At 33.3% G+C, this 4,860-nt stretch overlaps 1 long non-coding RNA gene across 1 annotated transcript in view; it reads left to right on the forward strand.

The window, feature by feature from the left end:
* LOC111085551 overlaps window positions 1–3,586 on the forward strand; it is an 11,929-nt gene extending 8,343 nt beyond the window's left edge. Inside the window, exon 3 of the long non-coding RNA XR_002610371.1 lies at window positions 3,103–3,586. This is a non-coding gene — a long non-coding RNA (uncharacterized LOC111085551). The remainder of the gene's footprint in view (window positions 1–3,102) is intronic.
* Window positions 3,587–4,860: the final 1,274 nt, after the last annotated feature.

Here is a 4,860-nt window from a genome sequence, read left to right on the forward strand (position 1 = left end):
AAGCAATCCTGAAAAATATTTGGGGGTGCTTAACTTTTTTTTCAGGTGTATATATTAGATTTATCTTTGAACAGTTTAGGTAAAAGCAATTAAAAATTTGCACTGAAGACTGAAAGGTGTGTAAGTTCACTATAGTTGGTACATTGGGTTCATTTTAGTTTTTCTTCAATTAAATCATTTATGCCGCCTCATAGAAATCTTTCATATTATCTTTTGATATTTTTTGATGATTTTATAGTTAAACAACCATAAGTGACTAATAGTAATCGACAAATGTGCTTTTATCAACAAGTTGTTTTATTTTCTGATTTAGTTAGATGAGACGTTGACCATCTGGCATTTCTGTTTTTCCTGTAGCATTTATGACGTCACAATTTTTAATACAGGGTTGTGTACCTAGTGGCGAAGGGAACGTTTCAGCCTTCTTTAATCATGCTCGTCGCCAGTTGTAGGCCCATAATATTTTCGTTAGCGTTGCGTCCCATGTTACCTTGCCTAGTTGTATTATTACCTGTGCACTATTAGAAGATTAAAGAAACTGCTAGTAATAAGAGGGCCAAGTACTTGTGGGAATGGAAATATCGGGTGTTTTCAACACGCTCAGCGTTGTCAGCGGATGTTGGGATACCTAAGTAATAGCGCCTCTATGCTTTTCATTGTATATGATTCCCTCATCTGTGGCGGGAGATTAAAAGTGTTAAACCTTAGTCTGTAGCCATCACAAGTTCACATAATGAATCATCAGCATACAATCCTCTTCCCATAAAGCCCCCCAGTGGCACAGCGGTATGTCTGGTGACTTACAACGCTAGAATCCGGGTTTCGATACCCGTGGTGGGCAGAGCACAGATAGCCCATTGTGTAGCTTTGTGCTTAATTACAAACAAACTTAGAAAACTCTTCCCATAAAGTTCCCAGAATACAATAGGAATATTGATCTTTCTCAGTCAGCCTCCAGGAGTGCTGTTTTGGCTAGCAGCAGTACTTCTAGTCTCTTTTCCAGCATATCTTTAACTCGAAATCTTCGACTCGCAACATCTCGTTCCCATAGTAGTGCGACGTGTGGCCAGCGTTTTTCATCTTTAGCTAACCTACTGAACACGTGGCGCTTGTCCGAGTTAGTTGTGCCTTCACATTTGAACAGGTGGAGTTCAGTGATAAGGGAATCTTTTTATCTCTCCAATCCTGTGAGACGTGTAGCTTTTGTATTTTAATCAAATATAATACACGCAAAAATAATCTTAGCCCGTAACTTGTGAAAAACTTATTTCAACAGAATTAAAGTAATAAATGACAAATAAATAAATAAAAACTGGTGTTCTTCAAGTAAAATTAAAGTTACCTGAACAACTTTGTTTTCGGAAGGTGGTAAGCTCTCAGTAAACATTACAAGTCTTTTGTACAGAAAGTAATCAGAATTTTTAATAAAGTATTTTTACTAAAAATTAATGTTTTGATATATGGAGTCAAAGTTGTCACTGCTAGGAGTGTAAAGCGATTTTCATTTCAAGATTAAAAATACTTTTCTCCATCTAAAAATTAACAAATTTCTTTTGTATAATGTATAAAACCTCCGAAATAAATTTCCAATCTTTTTTTTTCGATAAATCATTTTATCTGCTATGTTCAATACCTAATTTCATGTGAAACCGGTCAGTTTGACCAGCCTCGTAACGACCATAAAAATACAAAACAAATCAAACTTATCTTTTTTTCCTTCTAGAATTACTTCAAATTGTACCAGGAAACTACAGTTGCTTACAATAAATAACGTAAAGCTCTTAACATTATACATCTGTTTCTAATTAAATTTTATTGTCAAAACTGTCAAACTTTGTAAGAAACCGTTGGTGAAACTTCTGTATCTAGATAGGTATCGTATCATCAATATCTAGATACGTACCGTATCGACTACTATTGTATCAGCCCTAGTTAAAATGTTTCATAAATCAATTCTCTATAAAACGTGTGAAAATTAGTAGTTTGTAACAGCGAAGGGCTAGACGCTAGCGGCACCTATACCAGTACTATACTATATTGTCCTCCACCAAACCAGCATCGTGCATGTGGCGCCGAAACAATACTCGCAAGTAATTGCACGTGTAAAATAGTTTCTGAGTGAATTTCTACATAGTATTATTAATAATTATGACAATACTTATTAACAATTGTAAATTTATTTTACAGTGTTAATAGTAGAGTATTAAAATATGCATATAAGAGAATAAATTGCTTAGTCATTTAATGTGAAAGTGTAATGGCTGGCATGTACGTGATAGTGATATTGGCAGCTTTAATATAAAAGCGATTGAATTGAAGCAACATCGTGATATATAAATTACTTGGTAATGTGGGTATAAAGCAGAAGCTGGTTTAAGTTCACTAATATGTGTGTGTGTATATATAAACAGATAAATAGCTTACTGACTATCAATTATAATTATTGCTAATAGGCGATTTAGATCAGCACTGTTAAACAATAAAGAATTTATAATCATTTAAAGTGTATACTTTCGCTTCCGGTCAGTCATTCGTAGTCATAAACTGATAAAGCTTGTAGTAATAGCACCCAAAAAGCGTTGGGGATATCCCATCTACCAAGCAAAATTCAAAACATCGAAGTTAAACAAGTTGACCATCATTTTGATTTCTTTTATAGTGAAAAATTTAAATCAGCTTCTGCTTTATACCTACGTTATTAAGAAATTTAGTTTTCTGAAAGTTCAATGAACTCCATTGTTCGCAATAGCTAAGGCTCGGGTTTTTAATTTATTGTGAGTACTGTTGCCATGCGTGCTACTCGTTTTGTTTAAAAAATATGGAACTTGTAAAGCGATTAATATTGAATACTTATTTCATTCACTTGGTGTACTTTAAGGACATTTCACAAGTTTATACACTATTTTTAGTCTGATAAATTTTACTTTTTTTTGTTAAACTTTCGTTTTCGTTTGTTTCTCTTTTTTTTTATCTTTTTGAATAACCAGCATACATGTGTTCATAACGTTGACTGTAGTTTAAGCAAGTTTTTTTTTTCCCGTCATTATTTGATAAATGTTTTCAGCCATATAAATATCCCGCTTTCCCCATTTTTATTTCCAGATTAGAGTGTGACGTGCGACTTTTCCCGGTAAATTTGCCACTTGATGTTCATGGACTGGGAGAGTGCATCAGTATACTTGGTGGACCTGTTTTCCAGTATGTTCTGTTCACTTTGTATATGATAAACTTATTAAACTGACATAACATATTTGCTAGTTTACATGCTATAATGTTAAAGTAAGGACAAATTAGAAAACGGTGACGTTACTAGACTTATGATGACGATGTACAACGGAAGTGGCCGCGTTTATCGTCAAGTGTGATGATGTCATTAATCAACAACAATGGTGTCAGATGAACTTTCAACGGCCGCTCACATGCACAAATATATAATCCCGATTCTTTATTATATTTTTGAGTGTGTTTTCTATTTTTTAAATTCTAAGTAAGCATCGATGATCTCATGCTGATACACATCTGTTCATGAAATAATGTAAAAAAATAATGGCTGGAGACGGCTTGAATGGGTAATGAAGAAAAACTTTAATATAACAGCAAATTTACAACGTTTCGACAAGGTTTTTGTCAACCTTGTCGAAACGTTGTACATTTGCTGTTATATTAAAGTTTTTCTTCATTACCCATTCAAGCCGTCTCCAGCCATTATTAGTCTCAAAGTGGGTTCCTCGTCATCGAATGTAAAAAAAATGTATTTCGTATTAAAAATTCTATATTACATCTAAAGTTTATATTCTTAAACTAAGATAACGAAAGGTGTATAATTTGTGAATTAATTCTTAATTTCATGATAAAGTCGGTAAACCTTAGTCACAGGTAACTAATGTCTAATGACAATTTACTATGTGGCACCTATGTTTTGTGGTGTAATATTAAATTTTTTGAAGTTGTTAATCACCAAAGCTTTAACACACTCTTTGTTGTTTATGATAGTAAATTTTGTTTCCTTTAACAGAATTTCAAGCTATTCTTTGATTTGATACTAACGAAAATATATATTATTATTAAAACAAGTTATGAACTTAAAAGATCACAATTTCGTAACTGACATCTCCCTCTTGATTTATGAATTGTTCCAAGACCTGTTTATTACAAAGTCTCAATATTTTCATCTAGTATTTTCTCCCCTTCACCAAGTGCATACTATTATTATAGGAATAGTCGGTGAATTTATATAAATAAATATTATAAGCCTTACTTCATTAAATTGTCCGAAATTTATTTGAGATGAAACCCGATTTTTTTTATGTTGAATAAGTATTGGATTTTTTTTCTCGCTCTCGCTTTTCATTTCCCAAAGATTGAGATAAAATTCCTATACAGTTTTATATAGTAGGCGATCCTAGTCTGGCTCTGAATATTTAAAGCCAAATATAGAAGAAATATTACAATATTTTCGTACAGTGTGATCGGTTTTGTTGGTAAGGAAGAGCGTTACATTACTTAGATATAACAGAAGAATCATTTTTGGGGAGGCCAACAGGGACGTCTACCCCCATCAAGCTTAGAATTGGGCCTAAGATGGCAGTTTCCGTGAGACGTTTCTGGTCCGGCCGGATTAACACACGTGCACAAATTACGCCACCCCCAGCCTTTTGTAAAATGACATTCTGGAGATAAAACATATTACGAAAGAAATTCTCTCGGCAATCTCTCTCTCTTTGTAGTTGTGTAAAGGACTGACTAGAATGGGTAAAGTGCATGCTCTATCTCTGCCTCTCACTCATATATATATATAAATATATATATATATATATATATATTGGTTATACTTTGGTGACAGATTTTCTTGTAGGCAGA

The sequence above is a fragment of the Limulus polyphemus genome, unplaced genomic scaffold (assembly GCF_000517525.1).
Source record: "Limulus polyphemus unplaced genomic scaffold, Limulus_polyphemus-2.1.2 Scaffold463, whole genome shotgun sequence".
NCBI classification, from domain to species: Eukaryota; Metazoa; Arthropoda; class Merostomata; order Xiphosura; family Limulidae; genus Limulus; species Limulus polyphemus.